This window comes from Aulonocara sp. 'chitande type north' Nkhata Bay, linkage group LG9 (genome assembly GCF_057382095.1).
Source record: "Aulonocara sp. 'chitande type north' Nkhata Bay isolate Kocher_YH1m ecotype deep benthic linkage group LG9, A_spYH_male_GT1.1, whole genome shotgun sequence".
In the NCBI taxonomy this organism is placed as follows: Eukaryota; Metazoa; Chordata; class Actinopteri; order Cichliformes; family Cichlidae; genus Aulonocara; species Aulonocara sp. 'chitande type north' Nkhata Bay.
Window position 1 is genome coordinate 30,661,678 of NC_141352.1, and position 23,332 is coordinate 30,685,009.

Sequence of the window (23,332 nt, forward strand, 5' to 3'; positions counted from 1 at the left end):
CACCAACTGGTGTGGAGTGTGAACTGGAACGTCGACCAGCAACTATTTTCTCTTTTAAAAACTGGAATAAGGCCTGATAACTTTCACTTCTTGAGCCCTTTTGCAGTAAATCAATAAGATCCAGTTTCATTTTTATGTTACTGAGGTTTTGGATCAGTTACCTTCTCACAGTGTAATATAACATGTTCTACAGTTTTCTCTTTTTTGAATGATTTGAAAAGAGATTATAATCCACCATCACTGAACTGAAGAGATCTCTAAATAAGAATTTATCAATTCAGTTTTTGATCAATTTAAGTGCATTTTATTGTGCTGGCTGAGTTTGATTAGTTGATTTTAGATGATTTTTTATTAATGTATTTCCTTTTATATATAGCACTTAATCACAATAGGACAGAGGTCCCCAACTTTTTTTGTGCCACGGACCGGTTAATGCCTGACAATATTTTCACGGACCGGCCTTTAAGGTGTCGCGGATAAATACAACAAAATAAAACTAGTACCGGTACCGAAAAAAAGAAGATTTATTCATAACACACGTGAAAAGATCCAGGAAAAAACGATAAAAACGATAACAAAATAACGCTGAAAACCGATAAAAACCCTGAAAACCATACATTTCAGATCTGAGCCTCAACTCTCGCAGTCCGGTACCAAACGACTCACGGACCGGTACCGGTCCGAGGCCCGGGGGTTGGGGACCGCTGCAATAGGAGTTTCCAAGGTGTGTTATTGCAAGGTAAAGGTCATTTTCAGCTTTTTGAAAGTATTCTAATAATATCTCATCTTTTAACAGGAGTGACTGATTTTAAAAATGGGATTCTGTATGTCTGTGCAATGTTTCATCAGTCTCTGTTACTCTGTTATTTCTCTCCATACGCACACTTGTTTTGTTTTACATTGGGATTAAAGTTTCAGTTATTTGATATCTAATATGTCAGTTTTATCTGAGGTAGACGTCTCTGGCTGGACACGAACTTTGATGCTCAGCGTTTACGGTACAGAGCAGCTTTTCCTACACAATATACAAAATACTTCTCAAATCACATCTCATGGCTATATTAAGTTTTTTATGTTCTGTTTTGTCAAGATAGTGAAAACACACTAATGAAAACAAACAGCTGCTTATGTTGATTATGAGGTTAATATCCAGCTGTTGCACTAAATGAAAAACACTTAAAATGAGCAGTGTTACAATTTATGAAACTGATCAAAGATTTTATTACTAAAACATGCAGGAGTGGTTTTTAACTTAAAGGAGCCATAATAAGTCATGATACATTCATACAATATGCATAAGAGGGCAGACCATGTTTCATTCATACATCCTTCTACCAGTAATCTAGTTCATCAGTTTGTAGCTTCACATAACAAAAGTAATTTTTGTTACAGGTTTTTCAATCACGTTTGTTTTTGTGTGAAGACGAACTACACGTACCAGACCTTTCTTATCTGCAAAGGTTGTTATGATTTTTCAGAATACCCAAGACCCTCGAGGTTTTTACATTGGGATCTAACCATGACAACATCTCCAGGCACAAAACAACTTTTTATCCATTTCTGTCATTCTTGTAGCAGTGGTAAATATTCTCAAATCCACAGTTTCCTTAGAGGTCTGTAATGTACTGGATTTGTTCCCACCTTCTTTTCTGTCAAATAGAACACCTCCCACCTCTGCATGAGACGGTACAAGCACTGAGCAGCTCGTTCAGCAGTACTTTTACACCCACAGTGTAGGAAGGAGCGTTACTGCAGGTCATTCTTACCAGCAGCTGTCAGACTCTAACCAGGGGTGCACATAACTTTTTAGTGAGCTACTCAGGTGAGTCCCAGGACGGTTTATAGTACGCATTGAAAACGCTCTATTGCAGATATGCTAGGAGCGACTTCTTAGAACGGGCTCATTGAAAGCAGCATGGTTAAGACCTTGGAGACGCTTACAGCTGCCCTGAAGACTCAGAATAACACCTCCGAGTGTATACTGGGTTACATCAAGGAGAGGCGTGCTCAAAATGACACCTTCTAGCAAAAGTTGGATCACATCGCAGAACAGCTCACTCACACTGCAGTTGTGAGTTCTCAGAATCGGCTATCTGAGCAAAAGAATGACAACACCACGGAACGGAAGTTTGATACCATCATGGGGAGGCTCTCCAACGGGAGATTGAGAGACCAGTGTCGGAGTGTTAAAGAACAGCTTTGAAATTCTCCTGAGCTTTTCGCATAAAAGAAAAATCAACATCATAATGCGGCTACCTCCTCGGCGCCAGCTGTGGGCTCAAGGCTGGAGCCGAACAAAAACACCCTGATAACGACTGTGTGTTGACTGTTCTTCCCACTCCATGCAAGGCCACCTGGGTTGGCTGGCAGACTGTTTACTTAGCCTGATAGGGCAGAGGACACTGTCTCAGCTGAACTCTGGACACACATACACTAACACTAATAAGCACTCACTCATTCCCTTTCCAAATGCCTTCGATGCTTGTCCTTTCCTGGAGAACATGGCGGGTCTGGGTCCACGCTGGAATAATAGCGCAGGGCAGGATGACTGCTGTGTTTCCTTCGGATTAGTCCTCACCCTCTACCCAACCCTGTGGCTTGTCATGTGTTCCATAATGTTGTACTGTGGACATTTATGTGCTCTCTGTGCAGAGGAGTTTTTTTGTTTCCTGTTCTCATGCTGTCCTCTATAGGAGCCCAGCACGAGTAGAGGTCTCTTTTTCCTCTTCTACTTTCCCATTGTCGTGTACTTTTTCCGTGTTTTTCTGTAACGCTGCCGATCTCCGACCTGTATTCCCATGTGATGTCTATGTTGTGTGTGTAAGTTGGGGGGGGGGGGGGGGGGGGGGGGGTTCTATTCCACTGCGGGGCAACCTGCATGTTGCCAATAAAGCCTTGATTCATTCATCCCTCTGGGCTCCACGCAGCAATACTACACATGAGGGAGGTATGCCCTCAGGTGTCGGTGCGTTGGTGGTTCTTCGTGGTTCTTCGTGTCCAGGGCTGGGCGCTCTGATATATACCAGATCACTCCCGGTGGCTGCTCAGCAGGGCCTGGGTCCGGGGCTTGGTCAGGCCTCTTCTGGGGAGTGCGGGGACCCTTAGGTTTACTCTGGGGCTCTGTTGGCTCTCAGGTGACTGTTTCCTCGCGGCTGCGTGCAGCGGGGCTAGGGGAGGGTCTGTGCTGACGGACGTGGGTTACTGACCTGGTAGCCTGGCTGCCCCTGGGTGGGTCCGGGATGGGCGTGAGGTTCTGGGGGCGCTCCGTCTCTGGGCTGGGACCCGGACCGGGCCTCGGGGGCTTGGGTCCTGGTTGGTGTGTTGCCGGGGTTGTGGGCGGGTGGGTGCATGGGGGCCCAGCCCTGGAGCAGGGTGCCGCCGGTGCGTCGAGCCACCTGGGGGGCTCTTCAACTGGTGGGGGAGATTGTCACATCTTGCAGGAGCTTTCCTCTCCTCAGGAGCTCCCTCTGCAGGAGGGGGAGATACAGGAGAGGTGGAGGAAGATCTCAGCCTGGGTGTTTATTGTCTTATGTAGTCTGGAAGATGAGTGGATGGTGGGGTGGGTGCAGTTTTCTCTGTGGTGGGGTTGGGTGGACTGTCCCGGGCTCTGTGGGGCCGGGCGGCGCTGCTGCACTGGGCCCCGGTCTGGATGGGCCTGGGCCCCCTTTCCCTGGCGGGTCGCGGAGTATGGGGGTGCCTACTGGGGTCAGCGGGGGAGCTGGCCCCAGGGAGGGGTCACTTGCCCCTCCCTTCCTTCCCTCCCCATCTCCAGCTGCCTCCCTCTTCCCGCTCCACCACAACCACCCACACATGCAGGGCCTTGGAGTAGGGGTATGTCACCAGGGTGCAGAGGAGGCTACCCCCCCCTCTGTCCCCTTCTGGCTGCCTCTGCCTCAATTTTATCCCACAACTTAGACATTCACATTACTCACACTCTCATTACACATACATATAGGATCTTGGGGGTGGGCACGATACACGGAGTCCAAAGTACCATCAGGGTGTACACCCCACCCCTGGCATCGTTGCCCACCTCTCAATTTTAAATACACGTAGACATTGAGGGCTAGCAGGAGGGACCATGCGCTTACCTGCTGCTCTCTGGCAGGTAGCTCCAAGCCCTCCTGGGTTTTAAATGCACCTTAGAACACACATGCATCAACACTACAATGAGCGGGTGGAGGGAGGTTTGGAGTCTTCTCTCACCCCCATTCTCTGCGACCTGCTGGAGCAGGGGGGCTAGGACTAGGAGGAGGAGTTGGCCGTCCGACTGCGGTCTGGAGTGTGGAGCCTTCCTGCTGCTGCGGAGTTGGGGCGGTCTGCCTCCCCCCACCGCAGGGAAAAGGGAAACACCACCTGGGTCTGGGTGCAGTTCCCCCCTCCAGGGGCGGGGGCACCTAGACCCGGTTTGTAGAGTACGCTTGGGGAGCGTGATCGTGTATACAGCGTCTCTTTATGTCTGTCTCCACGTTGGTTGAGTGTGGAGTAAGTGCATATGAGAGCATGAGGGTGGGAATGGATGTTTGTGTCTGTGTGTGCCTGTATGTCTGTGTCTATATGTCAGGTTGGGTGTCAGGCGCCACCTCTCTGGGGACATCTCAGGCCCTCCAAGGTTTGGAGGCCTATCTCCCCCTACCACCACTTCCCCTGCCAGTGGCGGACCCCCTCAGACATCGGTGCGTTGGTGGTTCTTTGTGTCCGGGGATGGGCGTCCAGGTACACACCGGCTCACTCCTTGGCGGCCGCTTATCGGGGCCTGGAGCCTGGGGCTCGCTTGGGCCACTTCGGAGGTGGGGTGCCCCCGGCCTCTCGGCCTGGGGCTCGGTCACTCAGGCGCAGCTGGCTGCCGGCGGAGCTCACGGGCTCGTCACTGCAACTCCCCCTGGCTTCTGCTCCGCGGCTGCTGAGTGAGCCCTCATCTGGGACTCTCCTCAGCTCTTACTGGGACAGTGGCGCGGCTGCCCCTCTGTTGGTCTTTCTTGGTCTCTTGTGTTCTGGGGGCCTCTGGATGTCTGGAGTTTTGATCTCCTCCACACCTGCTTCACGCCCTGGAGGACGGGGCTGTGGTCCCCCCACACCCTCTAGCAGATTATTACATGAAGGAACCTTTTAAAAAACAAAAAATCCATGCTCACAGGTGTACACACGGGTGATCACACCCACAAACTACACCCTTTTTGGCTCCTACCTCAAAGCACACTGTGTTCTGTTGATCTTATGTGCTGCACAATAATGTTTAACATTTAGTATTTACTGTCATATTCCCATATATCATTGTGATGTTGTTTATTCTATTACTCTTGTTCTCTTCTGCTTGCTTTCTTTTTTCTTTCTCAGCAGGTGATCCAGGTGATTGATATATGCATTGTTACGTTTCGGTGTTGTCAGTGTTTTGTTTTTGCGTGACTGTCATGTGTTTCCTGTTTTACTTTGAAAGTCTGTGTTATCTTAGTCTTTTCAGTTTACGTTTCCCTGTCTCGTCAGTTCTGAGTTGCCCCAGCTGTGTTTCCCTCTTGTTGTCCATTTTCCTGATTGCTCCCTCTAGGTATTTAAACCCTGTGTTTCAGTGTGTCATGGTCGCGATCTTCCCCCCGTTGTAAATAGTTTGACGTCTTGTGTTTGGTGATGTAAATAAATGTCGTATCTTGCTTTAAATCTCGTCTTGGGATTATTTTTGTGGAAGCCCGTATTAGTTTTTTCTCGTGTGTTTTTGCCTTATTTTTATTTTTCTACGTTGCACCCCGGTTGCCTAGGCCGGGGTGTAACATATGGGGGCTCGTCCAATCGCTGAGGGGTCCGAGGACCGCTTCAGCCGTCTGCCGTCGCTGGAGGGTCCGAGGGAGGGACCGCTTCAGCCGTCTGTCTTCGCTGGAGGGTCCGAGGGACCGCTCCAGCCTTCGTCTGCCTTCGCTGGAGGGTCCGAGGCACCGCTCCAGCCTTCGTCGTTTGCTGGGGGTTCATGGGACCGCTCCAGCCCGCTCCAGCCTTCATTCGCCTTCGCTGAAGGGTCCGAGGGACCACTCCAGCCTTCATCCGCCTTCGCTGGATGGTCCGTGGGACCGCTCCAGCCTTCGTCGTCCGCTGGAGGGTCGGTGGGGCCGCTCCAGCCGTCATCAGCTTCGTCTGCCTTCGCTCCAGACTTGATCCGTCTTCGCTGGAGGGTCCGGGGGACCGCTCCAGCCTTCGTCGTCTGCTGGAGGGTCCGTGGGACCGCTCCAGCCTCCACCAGCCTTCATCCGCTTTTGATCAAACATTTCACTTGGGGTTACATGTTTGATTTTTGGGTGGGGGGAAATGTTACGTTTCGGTGTTGTCAGTGTTTTGTTTTTGCGTGACTGTCATGTGTTTCCTGTTTTACTTTGAAAGTCTGTGTTATCTTAGTCTTTTCAGTTTACGTTTCCCTGTCTCGTCAGTTCTGAGTTGCCCCAGCTGTGTTTCCCTCTTGTTGTCCATTTTCCTGATTGCTCCCTCTAGGTATTTAAACCCTGTGTTTCAGTGTGTCATGGTCGCGATCTTCCCCCCGTTGTAAATAGTTTGACGTCTTGTGTTTGGTGATGTAAATAAATGTCGTATCTTGCTTTAAATCTCGTCTTGGGATTATTTTTGTGGAAGCCCGTATTAGTTTTTTCTCGTGTGTTTTTGCCTTATTTTTATTTTTCTACGTTGCACCCCGGTTGCCTAGGCCGGGGTGTAACAGCATTTTTTTTTCTCTGCCCGTTCTGTTGGTTTTTGTCTTTTGCCCTTCTCCCCCGTCCCTCTTCTCAGCTGTTTCTCTTTCCTTCTTTCTTTCTCCCCTTCTTTCCCCCAGTCAAGTCTGTCCCGTATTCAGTAAGTGAAAATAAAATAAACAATAAAAGGTGAATCAAATGGACCATTACGGCAAGGCTGGGATGGTCAGTTTGGTAAAGTAAATCCGTTGGGCATCTTTCTTTGCCTTTAGACAACAATTCTGATGGCAAAAGAGCCAAACGGGACAGGCTAAAAAAAAACCAAAACAAAACAAAAAAAGGTTTACTCTGGCACAGCTGGATGCCGGCAGAGCTGGCGGGCATGCTACTGCAGCCCCTTCTGGCTTCTGTGGCCGCTGGGTGACCCCTCGTCTGGGAATCCTCAGCTCTTCCCAGAGGGTGGCACGGATGCCCCTCCAGTGGTCCTCCTTGGGCTCTCACACTCTGGGGCCTCTGGATGTCTGGGGCCTGGATCTTCTCCATGCCTGGAGAAACCTTTTGAAAACAAGCGCGTTGATCCACACAGGTGTTCACTGTTCATAGACAAACTAAACCTTTCTTGGCTGTTACATCAGGTTGACTGTCACTTCAGTCTTTACTCTGAAATACAGGAAGTGAAATCAAGGCTCAAACTGTTTCTTAATTTAACATTTTAAACTTTTATTTAATTGTTGCAGAATTTCACAACACCAACAACCTTAACAAGAAAACATCTGCAGAACACGTTTTTAAATACATTCAATAAAAACTTGATAACACGACAAAAGATTTCTTCATTCAACTGCTAGAACAAAGCGAACCACTCGACATGAACACTGAAGCAGAACAGTTTAGAAAGCGTAAAATGTGACGAGCAGAACATTTTCATTCATAGCTGCCTCATCAGAACAATGTTTGTCACAGTTGGATATTCAACTGCAATTTGAAGAATTCTCTCCTTCAGGTTGTTGACCATATCCTTAGGAAAGCAGAGGACTTAAGAGTTCTTACTGCACATGCTTTATACATCCTTTACGGCAGAGTCACCCACAATCAGAGTTTCAGGCCTAGCCTTTAGCTTTCCCTGTGGTCTTCTACTTTTCAACAGATTTTCAGACCTTACTTCGCTGCTTTTAGATGGATGGTTGTCCGATATAGATCCAGGGTCCTTTGATAGTGGAGCAAATCTGTTCTGCAGTTTCACATTCAGTTGTTTTGGAGGTTTGTTGTTAACCATCCTATTCACGGTTGTCCAGTCCTGTTTCCTCCCGTATACAGGGGTAGAAGAGCTTCTCTGTCTCGCAGGAAGTGAAGGCCAGTCGGTTTCAGAGATTTCAGCTCGCTGTGCCCTGCCTGTGATACGTCCTCCCCCTTTCTTGAGACATGATTTGTGTCTTGGTTTTAAGACGCGCATAAGGGGGGGGATTATCGCTTGAGGATTTATTATAATGCGGTTAGCACCTTTCCAGGCTATTGAGGCTGTTCGGTGCCCAGACGCTGTAATCAGGCTTTAGCTGTGTCTAGGCCACAGACACACGGAGCGCTGAAGATACGGTAACTATAAAAATGTTGCTGTTTCTGTTAAGAACGCTTTAGTCCTAATGATCTATAAGTTTCCAGAAGCTATCGCAGGTAAGCTCATACGGAAAAAAGGGAAAAACCAGCATAAAAATCAATAAAAATCAATAAAAGAAGCAAAGCATTTAAAGAGCAAAGACAGGAAGCGTCCACACTCACAAAAGGGGGAGGAGGAGATTCTATCTGAACTCTGTGGAGCCTGATCTCAAGGGTTCTCAGTCTCTGTTCTTTCTCTCTCTTCTGATTCACTGTGATCCAGTGATGGGAATGATTTCAGCCCTTCATGATCCTGCAGATGTTTGCAGAGAGCAGAATATGAAGTGAATGTTTTAGCACACTGGTAACAGTGAAACCGTTCATTTGCCACATGAGATTCCTGAAGCTCTTGTCACACTGGTCACAGCTATAGTTCTTTTTTTAATGTGTAGCTTCATGAAGGTTACGATTACCTGAATGTGAGAAGCTTTTGTCACAGTGTCTGCACTTGTATGGTTTCTCTCCTGTGTGGACTCGCTTGTGCCTTTTAAGCTGACTTGTACTGATGAACGATGACCCACACTGATCACAGAGGTGCTTTTTAACCCCACTGTGAATGAGTTCATGGCGTTTTAATGTACTTGGAGTGGGGAAGCCTTTCCCACATTTGTTGCAGTAGTTCAGTTTGTGTCTAGTGTGTCTTCGCTGGTGTGTTTTGAGGCTTGTTTGCTGACTGAACATTTTTCCACAAAAGTCACAAAAAAATTCTTTCCCGCCACCACAGCAACGACAGAGTTGAGAACTGCATCCATCTGTGTCGCTCTGCTTCTAAACAAAGACACAAACACAGTGTCAGTCAGTCACTTCAACATTTTTATCCTCAACGTTGCCTGAAATAAAGAGCATCTCTGCAGATGTCCAATTACATTTTACTGTTTAGAGCGCAGGTGTCGAACTCCAGGCCTTAGATGTGTCCTTGATCCAAATCAGGGGAGTTTGACACCCCTGATTTGGATCATAGCACTTACCTTACTGAACTACTATAACTAAAATTATACAAAAAAGTATAAGCACGTCATATTCAAGAGGCACACGCGCTTAACTTAATGTTACCCCAAATTTGTATCCAGAACAGAATTTTGTTTGACTCACTAAATAAAGAATGAAGACTAATATAGTGCTTTAAAGCTGGCAGATGAACAGTGTTGGGCAAATTACTTTGAAAAAGTAATTAATTATAGTTACTAGTTACTTCTTCAAAAAAGTAACTGAGTTAGTAACTGAGTTACAATATTCTAAAAGTAATTAATTACTTGAAAAGTAACTATTGCATTACTTAAACAAACAAACAAAAAAACGTTTAACCCTCTGGGGTCCAGGGTATAATTGGCCATTTTTTCTAACTTTTGATTTTACCTCCACATTTCACCTTGAAAAACTTTGCCTTGTTTGGTATCATCCTTTTCAGCACAACCTCACGTGTCTGAATTTACAGTTATGTTTTCATTTTGACTTACTGTATTAACACAACTGATCAAAAATCAGACAAAAAACATAAAATCAGAGTAGAAAAAGTGATTTTTTACTGTAACAACCACAAACATGTTTAATGAATCATATTTCATAACTTTAAATGCAAATATAAATTGTCAATTTTAAAATCATACGCACAAGTTTTGCAAACAACAAAGTTATTTGCATCCATTTACCTTTTATCTTGATTTTTTAAATAACCACTTCAAACTATTTACAGAACAATCAGCTGTTCTTCAATAAGATGCCACACAAATTATTTGTGCCACTCCAAAAATTTCTGTCCACTATAAAGGAAACATCACAGCCTGATACCTGCAGGTCTGACAGCAGGTGTATCACTCCTGTTTCTACCTGGAGACAGTAGTCACCTCATTGTTCTGACACACAACACAAAACTATCCACAACACTACACACTAACTACACAATTCAACACATTAACTACACACTCCAAACACGCTAAACATCACAAATCTCTCACGACTCAAAACTCACTCTCTCTTTTTCTGCTTGTAACGCCGTTATTCCCATCACTGCAGATGACACATTGGAAACTAAAGCAAAAGCTTCTTACTATTTTGTGTCACCTTGACCTTTGACCTAGGACCTTGATGCATTACATACTAAAATTGTGTATTTTATTATCTTTACCATATAATTGGAGAAGTATTGGCTCAAGACTTTTGCCAAGCTGTAAAAACTTCCAGTCTCCCAATAGGATGAGTCCACAGGGGGAGCACCCTCAAGCACCCCAACCACGGACTCCAAGAAGGCTGAACACTTTAAACCACAGTTGTCGAAATCCAGGGCTCGATGGGTGGTGTCCTGCAGGTTTTAGATGTGTTCTTGATACAAGACAGCTGATTTCAATGGCTAAATTACTTCAACATGTCTTGAAGTGTTTACCGTAACAGTAAACACAGCCGGAATTCATACATAAAGTACACCGGATTATAAGACGCACTGGCGATTTTTGAGAAAATTAAAAAGAATTGTAAGTCTGACTTATAGTGCAGAAAATACGGTAATCACATAATTCATGTTATGGAAAACCTGCAGGGCACCAGCCCTCAAACCCTGGAGTTCGACACCCATGCTTGAAGCTGCCAATCGGCCCATAAGCACAGACGACTGTCGGGACCTATTCAGTGACAAAGGAATAGGGAACAAACCCTCTCATTCTGGAGAAACTCCACCATACCGGCAGCAACCCGAAGGGATACTAAGGTACCCAGCCAAGGCCGACACCTCACACAAAGGGCAAATCCAGACTGGTTCCAAGCCCAAGCCTCACGTTCAGATGAGCCTGACTGTATGTAGCTGGTACCTCTGAACCAAATGCAATAACTAAGGCTCCTTTATAACCAGAGAGGTGTTGTTCAATGTCCCAATCACTAGCCTGGGCAGCCGGGGATCAGTCCACCAGAGTGCACTAAACCCAAATGCAGTGTGGTGCCTCCTGCAGGTGGTGGGCCGTTCTTTGAGCTGTGGCCTGTTGGGTCCCAGCAACTAAGGCAGGGGTGGCCAACTCAAGGCCTCGAGAGCCGGTGTCCTGCAGGTTTTAGATGTGTCCTTGATCCATCACAGCTGATTTAAATGGCTAAATTACCTCCTCAACATTTCTTGAAGTTCTCCAGAGGCCTGGTAATGAACTAATCATTTGATTTAGGTGTGTTGACCCAGGGTGTTATCTAAAACCTGCAGGACACCAGCTCTCAAGACCTGGAGTTGGCCACCCCTGAACTAAGGCTTGGACGCCAGGTGCTAACCCTCAGGTACCCTCCCCAGGCCTCGGCCAGGGTGATGCCCCGGTAACCCTATCCCAGGGCAAGGTGAACTGTTCCCTAGATTTTTCTTTCACACAGGTTTTTTGAATCACTCTTTGCCTGTCCCTCAGTCAAGGACCAATTTGCCATGGGAGACTCTACCAACATAGCACCTGGGATCTCCAGGACACACAAAACCCTTCACCATGATAAGGTAGCAAATCATAGCGAAGGGTTTTCATATAAAAAAAAGAAAAGAAAGTGTGATGTACAGCTCTCTCCATGCCCTAGCATGTGATATAATACTCAATATAGTTTCTTGAAACTTTAACCCTAGGCACAAAGAATGAAGGTCAAGTTCAAATGCTTAGCCAACCTAGACGCTCATGTCCTCCAAGGCCTAGTATTGTGGATAATACAAATTGTGCACAATTTAAAGTTTTCACTGGTTTTCATGTTCGTTGTGACCATGACCCAATTTTTACAAAACTAAAACTTTTCAAGCAGTTATCAGTGTCTACCATCACACAAACTTTGAAAACGACATCATGAAAACTGTGGATGATACATTGGTGACAAAAAAATAACCTGAATTGATTAGATACTCTGTCGCATCGAAAGGAGAGGAGGAGAGGAGAATACAAATACATACCTCACAGTAACTGCACTTGAAGAGTCTCTTTCTGGTGTGGATCTGTTGGTGTGCTTTCAGGGAATATGGAGCGTTAAAAGCTTTATCACACAGGTCACACTTATAGGGTCTCTCATCAGTGTGAGAAAATTTGTGGATTTGTAAATGTTTGTATGCTACAAATCGTTTGCCACACTGATCACAGCAGTACACATCCTGTCCCGTGTGAATCCGCTGGTGTTTGTTTCGATTCTCTATATGGCTGAAGGTTCTCCCACAGATGTCACAGCTGTATGCTTTAATTCCTGAGTGGGAAACTTGATGAATCCTTAAGTGGCTACCTTGAGTAAAACTTCTATCACACTGATCACAAGTGTATGCTTTAACTCCACTGTGGATGAGCTTATGCCTTTCTAAGCCTTGTTTCCATGTGAAACTTTTCCCACACTGATCACAGGTGTGTGCTTTAATTCCACTGTGGAGGCTTTGATGAGTTTTTAGGGCACTCTTTTGAGTAAAAGACTTTCCACACAAGTCACAATTGAATGCTTTAACACCACTGTGGATGAGTTGGTGTGTTTTTAAGTTTCCAGGCCGAGTAAAAGCCTTCCCACACTCGTCACAGGTGTATTTTTTCTCTCCCTTTCTTCTTTGAGGCTTGTCGGCCTCCTGAGTGCTCGGACCTCCTGCTCCATGTTGGTCCTGCAATGACAGAGATACAAACAGAGGCAATGAGTGAAATGCAGTCGTGGAACAAAATGAGCCGTAAATTAATACTAGTTTAAAATCCGAGGATGAAACAGCACGAAGGCTTGATAAAAAGAAATTATAATTACATTTGAATAAATCTAAACATATGTTATTTGGAAATAGTAGTTTAAATACAAATGCTAAGATTCATATAAAGGGTGTTGATATTGAAAGAGTCAGTGCGAATAAATTTCTGGGGGTAATAATAGATGAAAAACTTAACTGGAGAGCTCACGTAAGATATATTCATTACAAAGTATCACAAAGCATTGCAATAATAAACAAGCTAAAGCAGGTATTAGACAGAACATCACTTCATATTCGCTACTGTTCACCGGTTTCACCATACTTAAGCTATTGTGCAGAGGCCTGGGGCAACAACTATATAACCACACTACATTCACTTTTTACTCTTAAAAAAAAAAAAAAAGCAAAAAAAAAAAAGCAGCTCAAATCATCCACAATGCAGGTTACAGGAACATACAAACTCACTATTCTTGCAGTCTGAAATATTGAAAGTTGACGATCTAGTGAAATTCCAAACAGCACAAAGTCTATTCAAAGCAAAAAATAAAGAACTGCCACATAATATTCAGAGCATGTTTTTTTTGAAAGAAGGAAGTTATTATTTAAGGGTTTTTTGTAACTTCGAAACAGGGAAGGTACGTACTACAAGAAAAAGCTTTTGTGTTTCCGTGCATGGAGTGAAACTGTGGAACAGTTTGAATATGGAATTAAAGCCATGTCCGAACATAAACCAGTTCAAAAAGAGTTATAAAAATATGATCTTCTCGAACTATAAAGAAAGGGAAAAATATTGAAATTAAGTGAATGTCTCTATTTAAAAAAATGTCATGATGTGATATTAGAGTATATATTATATCAGAAATCTGTTCACTATTTAAGCTGACTAAATATTAACTGATAACTTATGGCAAAGGGGTGGGATTAAATAAGTGTGTACTTCTTCCCACTCCCTTTGAACATGTAAAGGAATCAGAATGGTAGCTATATTGAAATATATTGACTTTTATGTAGTATTTTTTCTCTCTCTTATTTTCTTTACTAAATGTACCTATATATTGTTTACATGTTTGAAATATAGTAACAACAACAACAATATGCAGTCATGTTAGCAACAAGGCTGCTTAATAGAAAAGAGAATTTCAAGCAGATCAATTTTTAGTTCCATTTATTTCAATTTTATTTACACAGCGCCAAATCACAACAACAGCCACCTCAAGGTGCTTTATATTGTAAGGTAGACCCTGCAGTAATACAACCCCCCCCCCCCGAAAACCTAACAATCATATGACTCCCTATGGGCAAGCACGTTGGTGACAGGTGAAGGAAAAACTGTCTTTAAACAGGAAGAAACCTCCAGGAGAACCACCTGTGAGAGACAGGACGAAATGCATGCTGTGAAAGAGAGACAGAGATTGATAATAATTTATTTATTTATTGGAATATGACTCAATGCAGAGAGGTCTATTAACACATAGTGAATGAAAAAGGTGACTGAAGAAGAAAAACTTGATGCATCATGGGAATCCCCGGCAGCCTACGTCTATTGCAGCATAACTAGGAAAGTTTGAAGCCTAATCTTGAAAGTAGAGATAGTGTCTGTCTCCTGAATCCAAACTGGAAGCTGGTTCCACAGAAGAGGGGCCTGAAAACTGAAGGCTCTGCCTCCCATTCTACTTTTAAATACTCTAGGAACAACAAGTAGTATTTTTAGTATTTTAGTATTTTAGTATTTATTTATTTATTGTCATTGTCAGAGAACAATGAAATTGCATTTGGGGCTTCCGTACAACCCGTAAATAAAATAATGAAGAAAATAATAAATACCCCTTAAAACCCAAGTGTAAATATTTAACCCAGTGTGACTCCAGTGCAATAAGACAATCCTTAGCAACAACATGAGAACCTGACGGCCTGCAGAGCGAGAGCGAAGTGCTCTAATAGGGTGATATGGTACTACAAGGTCATTAAGATAAGATGGGGCCTGATTATTTAAGACCTTGTATGTGAGGAGCAGGATTTTGAATTCAATTCTGGATTTAACAGGAAGCCAATAAAGGGAAGCCAAAACAGGAGAAATATGCTCTGTCTTTCTAGTCCCTGTCAGTACTCTTGCTGCAGCATTTTGGATTAACTGAAGGCTTTTAAGGGAGTTTTAAGGACATCCTGATAATAATGAATTACAAAAGTGCAACAAAGAAGTAACAAATGCATGTACTAGTTTTTCAGTCTCACTCTGAGACAACATATTTCTAATTTTAGGAATATTGTACAAGTGGAAGAAGGCAGTCCTAGATATTTGTTTAATATGTAGAAATGTTTAGTATGTGGTAGTAGCACATGAAATCCCACCAAGTGCGAGTGCAAACCAAGACAAAACTTAATGGGCTGAAAATTGAAGCTGGCACAGAAGTGCCAAATCCTGCAGTTCTTCTAGAGGCCACTCGAGGGGTCTTAGACAATTATCTTAACATGACTGAATATAAAAAGGGCATCTTAGATAGGCAGAGTTTCTCAGAAGTAAAGCAAGCAGATGTTCTTCAAAATATCTGCATATACAAATTCTGAACATGACATCATCAAATATTTCAGTAATTATGACAAGTATGCTCAGTGTAAACATCCCATTTCCTTACTTGGAGATAATTGTGGCTGATGCTTCAAAATGTGGAGGTCAAATTCAAAGGGTCGCATCACAATGGATTAGTCCATCTTTTATATTGCTCAAAAAATTGAAAATATATATCTTAGATCAAAAATAGCCAATAAGCCATTTGATTTTTTTAAAAGTAACTCAATGAGTCCTTATACACAAATGTTAATATTAACTCAGAATGGCACTAAATATGTAGCAGGTCTATACTTTTAAGAGATAAGATAAGACTTGGCGACCGTGGCTCAGGGGGTTGGGAATCGTATCTGTAACCGGAAGGTCGCCGGTTCGATCCCTGGGCTCTCTGTCCTGGTCGTTGTGTCCTTGGGCAAGACACTTTACCCTGCTTGCCTACTGGTGTTGGCCAGAGGGGCCGATGGCGCGATATGGCAGCCTCACTTCTGTCAGTCTGCCCCAGGGCAGCTGTGGCTACAACTGTAGCTGCCTCCACCAGTGTGTGAATGTGAGAGTGAATGAATAGTGGTATTGTAAAGCGCTTTGGGTGCCTTGAAAAGCGCTATATAAATCCAATCCATTATTATCATTATTATTATTATTATTATTGATCCCACAATGGGGAAATTTTTGCGTCACCTCAGCTCAGGTACAGATATCAGAAGGAAATACAAAAATACAATTGAGTACAATCAATGAAAAAAACTAAGATAATACACTATATACAATGGTAGCATACACAGTATGTAATTATGGATATAGTTGGAAATATGGAAGACAAACTATATAGCTTGGAAGGTCATGGAAGGTCCATTATGCATGAAGTGGTGACCGTGGATGTTCACAGTGTCCACTGACTCATGACATCGTGATTGAGGAGTTATAGAGTCTAACTGCTGTTGGGATGAATGATCTGCGAAAGCGCTCCTTCCTGCAGCAAGGGTGTTTCAGTCTCTGACTAAAGGAGCTGCTCAGCCCACTCACATACTCATGCAGTGGGTGATGTGGGTTGTTCATGATGGATGTCAGCTTTACTAACATCCTCCCCTCACCGACCATCTCCACAGACTCCAGGGGACATCCCAGCATGGAGCTAGACCTCCGCACCAGTTTGTCAATCCTGCTTCTGTCCCTGTCCGTGCATCCACTCCCCCAGCAGGCCACTGCATAGAAAAGGGCAGATGCTACCACAGTGTCATAGAATGTCCTTAACAGAGTCCTGCAGACTCCGAAGGACCTCAGTCTCCTCAACAGGTGGAGTCGACTCTGGCCCTTCTTATACAGGACGTCTGTATTTGTAGTCCAGTCCAGTTTATTGTTGAGGTGAACACCCAGTTACTTATAAGAGTCCACTATCTCAATGTCTTTCCCTTGGATGTTCACCGGTGTTGCAGGGGGGGGACTTCCTCCTGAAGTCTATGATCATCTCCTTTGTCTTGCTGGCGTTGATTTGGAGTACGTTGGTCTCACACCAGCCAACAAAGTCACTGATGACCCCCCTGTATTCCTGATTATTCCCGTCTGATACGCATCCAATGATGGCTGTATCATCTGAGAACTTCCGTATATGGCAATCGTCCGAATTATAACAGAAGTCTGAAGTGTAAAGGCTGAACAGGAAAGGTGAGAGAACCGTGCCCTGTGGTGCCCCCGTGCTGCAGATTACCACCTCGGACACACAGTCATGGAGCCTCACATACTGTGGTCTGTTGGTAAGGTAGTCGATGGTCCATGCAGTCAGCTGTTTGCCTACTCCGGCTCCCTCCAGCTTCCCTCTCAGTAGTGCGGGTTGGATGGTGTTGAAAGCACTGGAGAAGTCAAAAAACATGATCCTCACAGTGCTCCCCGCCTGCTCTAGGTGAGAGAGGGATCGGTGTACCAGGTAGATGACAGCGTCATCCACCCCAAATCCAGAACGGTAGGCGAACTTCCTTGCCTTCGTCCTCTTGAGCTGATTTCTCACCTGATCAGCTGTAAAGTAGATGTGAGGCTGGGCTGGAGTGGGGGGGTGGGGCTTGCTTTGTTGTGGATAGATGTGTGGATAGGGGTGAAGCAGGGTTGTGGTGAGAGGAGAGCTCAGGTGACAATGGCATTGCACCCGGAGGGGGGGGTGGCAAATGGAGGGGGGTTAATGGAACCTGGGGGGTGGGAGAGGTGATAAGTGGGCCATATTCAAATGTCAAAGGAGCTTGCAAAGAAAAGTGTCTGGACTTCTTTAAGTTGCTTGAAGACGTTTCACCTCTCATCCGAGAAGCTTCTTCAGTTCTAAGGTCAAATGGTGGAGAGTCCCAGATATAAACCTAGTGGGAGTGACCCCCCACAGAGGGACAAAAGGACCCCCTGATGATCCTCTAATCGCCTAGATTCAAGTCGTTAGCCCACCCCCGGCCAGCAGACACTGTGGCTCCTCCATTGTCCTGGAAATGTCCAGAGATTTGTTTCATGTTCCTTTAGACTTCTCTGACGTTTTTCTGTTGGAGTTGGTTTTCCATCTTCCTCCTGAAGCACTCCTTGCCTTCTCGGATCTTGTATTTAAGATCCTTTTGGACTTTCTTAAGTTCCTCCTTGTCTCCCGACCAGAAAGCACTCTTCTTCTTGTACAGCAGGGCCTTCAGTTCTCGGGTGACCCACGGTTTATTGTTTGAGAAACACTGTATCTTCTTGGTAGGCACAGTGTTCTCAACACAGAAATGTAGTCCGCGATGCAGTGAGTGAGGGCGTCGATGTCCTCACCGTGAGGCTTGCAGAGTTCCTGCCAGTCTGTGCATTCAAAACAGTCTCTTAAGGCCTCAGTGCATTCCTCAGACCACACCCATATCACTTTCTTCGTGGGGGGGTTCCTCTTCACCATAGGAGTGTAGGTGGGGTGGAGAAGGACCAGGTTGTGGTCTTAGTGGCCAAGCGGGGGGAGGGGTGATGCACTGTAAGCCTGCTTTGTGTTGGCAAACAATAGATCCAGGGATTTGCTGTCCCTTGTATGGCAGTCAACGTACTGGAAGAAGTTTGGGAGAGTGACAGATAGTGAGGCATGATTGAAGTCCCCAGAAATAATAATGAGGGACTGCGGATGTGCCATCTGTAGCTGAGAGACAGTGGAGTGAATGTAATCACAGGCTGCTGTAGCGTCGGCCGAGGGTGGGATGTAAACAGTCAGCACAATAACGTGTGAAAATTCCCTGGCCAGGTGGTATGGCCGGACGCTAACTGCCAACAGTTCAATGTCTTTGGTACAGCTCTGTTCCTTCACAGTGATGTGCTCCGAGTTACACCATCTCTCATTGACATACATTGCTAGTCCCCCACCTCTCCTCTTACCACTCTCCATTGCATTCCGGTCCGCTCTAACCAGTTGAAAGCCATCCAGACTTATGACAGAGTCCGGTGTGTGGTCCGTGAGCCATGTCTCAGTGAACAGGAGGAGGCTGCTCTGCTTGAACTCCTACTTTCCATGTTTTCTTTTATTTGTTTGTAACATTTATTAACACAGCGTGACAGTTCATGATTTAATTACTTTATCTGGTCATCCTAAACATAATTTCAAAGCATTATTTGAACATCCTGATAAGGAATTACACTTTCTTAGGTATACGTTGATAATACAGGGTTAGATTCCTCCTGCCTTCAGAACTCTCTCAGTTCTTGTTATCAAAACGAAATGTCCTGAATACTGCTCACTGAAAAAAATTATTCAATGTATGAAAATGTGTGGTTTTAATTTTAATCTTGATTTTTAAAGACTTTGTTTCAGTGTCCTGTGACCTTTTATTTTGTCTTTTAACATCAGTTTAAAAAAAATGTAACAGCAATATTTTCCTCACCTTCTGTGTTGAGCTCATTGTTTCCTCTGTAGTGACTCAGCTGAGTCCAGACGGCTGAAAATGTTCCTCTGCTGCTCCGTCAGACTCTTCTCCTCCTGCTGATCAGCTGGGACACAAAGCAGATATTCGTTAGGCTCCACACTGCACTGAAGAGTCAAAGTGTCTCACATGTTAAAAGTAAAAATTTTACTCTGTGACTCTTTGTAGAAATCATTGTACTGCAAAGTGGGGTAACTCTCTTATTAAGTAACACTTCAGGAGTAACTGTGACATTGGTTCTAAGCAGCCTTTTTACTATGACAGGGCCTTAAACTCATGTCTCAAAGGATGGATTTGGGTTTATACACTTTTGTGGGATATGACTAGTTCTGGCCTATTATGCTAGGGTAGGCATCTAAAACTCTCATTCTAATGTGCACTAAAATATGTATTTTTGAATAAAAACAACATTTATTATATGAATGTCTGTATTTGATCCCTGGAAGAAGAAAAAGGAAGCAGAGCAAACAAAGACCTGAGCAAAGCAACTTTTAGACCATTAATTTGTTCCAGCAGCTGCAGGATGAATAGAAGCAGTCCGTGCATGAATAAACATCTGCACATTGATTTTCTATTAGAGGAACAAAGTGAATGCAGACACTGACAGAGACAAACTCTTTCCAAACCCTCAGAACAAAAGCTGTCCATCTTTGTGTGACTGTCAAAATGCTTTTTACAAATCCTGCTTGAAAAGATCTTCCTCCCCTTGACTGCAGCTACAGCATCTACTCTTGACAATAGATTGCTGTTGCTGACCAATATTAGCCCCTTCCACTACCACCTACTTGGCTCAGCTCGATTCAACCTTCAGCATTCAGGTATTAGCTGGTACCAGGTAGTTAATTTTTTACCTAGTCGATGCGAACACTGTGGTCCAGAGGTGCAGATGCTTACCCTCAGTTCAGCAGCAAGTACCACCGTCTCAATGTTCTCCATTGTTCTGTTGTTTTTGATGTATACGAATTATGTCATGGGACTTTTCTCCGTGTTACTGTAACGGTCCTAAGTACACTGAGTTGGTACTCGACTGTAATGAGTTAAGAATTGAGTCGACTTGACTAGGAACTATTGGAAAAGAGGCATGTGTGGACCCAGTAGAGAAGCCACGGTGCCTTTAGGTGCATCGGAAACTCAAGCCAGAAAAGTTTTTTTAAAACAGTTTCAGGTTTCCTGGTTGACATAAAAACATTCTCATTACTTTCTTATAATTTTTTGTATTATTTTAAGTAATTAAGAGCTAACATTATATCAATATTAAAGTTATCAAAACAACCTCATTTTTATTACTAATTCAACAAAGTGTTTGTTAAACAGGGCCAAAACTAAGGTGACACAAAACATATGCATTGCTTTACAGGCATTTTTTAATAGGTTTCTACTTATTATATTCTACCTCAAAAATATTACGTTGTAACCAGTATACTTCATCATATGCTTGCTCCAAATGTCTCTGTGAAAAAGACAAACTAATTTAACCTTGTGAATTTCTTTAATTATCAGATAAGTCATGCCCATTATGATATCTACATGGAATCATTTAGATTCCAGCAGCACCTTTTCATCAACATGTCACACAGACAGAGATTTTTAATTAGAACTGTAGTAAAGAAATGACCTGAGCATGTAACCACTATTAAAGTGATTACACAGGTACTTGAGGAGCTTTCATTTATTTATTTTTAAATTTGTAACATCTGTTAATGTAGAAGTGAATGGCACATGCTGACTTTAGGATTTAATAACTACATGTCTTCAGTTAAACCAGCTAATCATATAAAAACACACAAATATCGTGGAGGTTTAGTAATCATACCCAAAGTACAGGGCATGTATAATGCACAAGTCTTTGTTATATAATTATTACAAAAGGTTTCATTAATGCGATCAGAGAAAGGGTTAACAACAATCTGGTGGAGCTTGCTGATTAACACGTGGTTAAATATTCAGATCATAAGAATAAGTGGTTTTAATAAATACCTGGAGTGAACTCCTGTGGCTTTTGGAGTGTAGACTGCTGGGTATACGAGATGCACCTACTAAAGGCACCATGGATTCCTTACTTGTGCCCACTTGAACAGTAAATAAGGATGTTGCAGTGACCGAGTCACTGCTGCATGTCTTTATCTTTTTGTCCTGTGTGTTCTTGTTGGTATCTCCATGCTCCTCTTTTCTCTTTTGCAATCCTTTTACTGCCCAGCTGCTGTCTGCAGATCATTTTAGGAGTTCACGTCCTCTCATGTGTTCATCCACAGCAGCTGGATAATAAAGTTTATTGTGACCCTGATACTGCAGCAGATCGCTCTCATCCATTTCCTGTTATCACTTCAAATAGAAATGAGGCTGTAGAGGTTTGGTGCAGGCAGAAAAACAGCTGCAGGGACAATGAAAAGACTTTTCTGCTGCAACTTCTCCCAGCATGCTGAGCTAATGATTAGTTGGTGTTTTTCTCCAAACACTCTCTCACTCTTCTCTCAACGTGTTCACAATAAACTGTGAACAGACACCGAGGAGAGCAGCAGAAGACCTCATTCAGGAGCTAAACTCAACATGAACTGAACTCACAGTAAAGTTAGCTCGGTGCTTACCTTTAGATGAGCCCACAAACCGAGAGAAACTCCGCGATGAAGCTGGAACTCTTTCCAAACACAGGAAACCGATCAGGGAGCAGAGACCCACGTGATTAACGCTGATCTCGGCTACGATCCAGGAGACAAGGGTAAGAGGATCGATCCAAATGTAGACGTTAACGTAGGTATGATATTGAATCGACGTTTTTTATAATTTCTTTCCTCTAGGTTCAGTACTTTGCCCCCGTTTCACGAAAAAGCTGCTCTGTCAGTGCAAACACTTCCCCTCCTGCAGCGACACTTTGCTCCGCCCCCTTCTTCCTGCTCCACATTGGTTTGTTGCTGCGCGGTCACGTGACTAGGCTTCCTTTAAAAAAAAAACAAAACGTGAGTTGCCGAGAGTGAGAAATGTAAAGGGGAGCGTATGGAGAGATCTTACGGCTTTAAATTAAAACACTGCAAGTAACAATGCGTGTACATGAGACTTTCTTACAAGGATATCCTGGCCAATAACAACAGCAAAATAATCAATGGAGCTGCATAAACACACTCACATAGGCGAACATCCAAATACACAGGAAAAACTAACAGAGATTATACTAAAATAGAGACGATAAAAATTAGATACCAAAGTAACCAAAACATAATTTTCAGTGTCATTAAAGAATTAATACCGTCATTATAATTATTTTCTTATTCCAGAAACAAGGGTAATAAACATTTGCTTCAACTATCTAAAAGTCTGAAGGACAATATAGAGACAATAGCTGCATTTTACAGCATAAAACAAAGTCCTTGTCATTGTTTAGCAAAATATTAGCAGAATAAACAATACTGTGCAGAAAAGTCAGAATGTATTTGCATTGACTCTTTATTTTGAACATGTGTATAACACGTATTAAAATAGTACGACAACAGAGAAGAAAGGGACAAACAAACAAAGCAAAACAAAAGAAAAACAAAGCAATAATAATCATAAACAACTTAGAAGCATAAACTCATTTAATCCCACCCCCTTTCCACTGTTTAGTAATTAACATGTATTTTTATTCACACACACGCATGTACGCACACACACACACACACACACACACACACTTTAGTGTTATACAGATACAGGGAAGCTTTAAATTTAATTCCCCCTTCAAATTGTATCCCTGTTCTTTTTTAGAATTTTTTTTTTTTTTTTTTAGAATATTGGCAGGAAGTAGGTTGTTTATTGCTTTATACATAATTTGTGCAGTGAGAAAATAAACGTAAAGTCCTCATATGAGGATGTAGGATCTTAGGAGGCCACTACAACTAGATTTATGCACATAAATGTCTTCATTTTA

The 23,332-nt window shown here is 43.6% G+C and overlaps 1 pseudogene across 1 annotated transcript in view; it reads right to left on the bottom strand.

Annotated features, from left to right (window-relative positions):
- LOC147322409 (uncharacterized) overlaps nucleotides 1-22,306 on the bottom strand; it is a 35,036-nt pseudogene extending 12,730 nt beyond the window's left edge. The window contains exons 1-4 of the transcript XR_015131086.1: nucleotides 22,017-22,306; nucleotides 19,393-19,498; nucleotides 12,214-12,894; nucleotides 8,549-9,089 (exon numbers count right to left, since the gene is read on the bottom strand). The product of XR_015131086.1 is annotated as an uncharacterized LOC147322409 (transcript). The remainder of the gene's footprint in view (nucleotides 1-8,548; nucleotides 9,090-12,213; nucleotides 12,895-19,392; nucleotides 19,499-22,016) is intronic.
- Nucleotides 22,307-23,332: the final 1,026 nt, after the last annotated feature.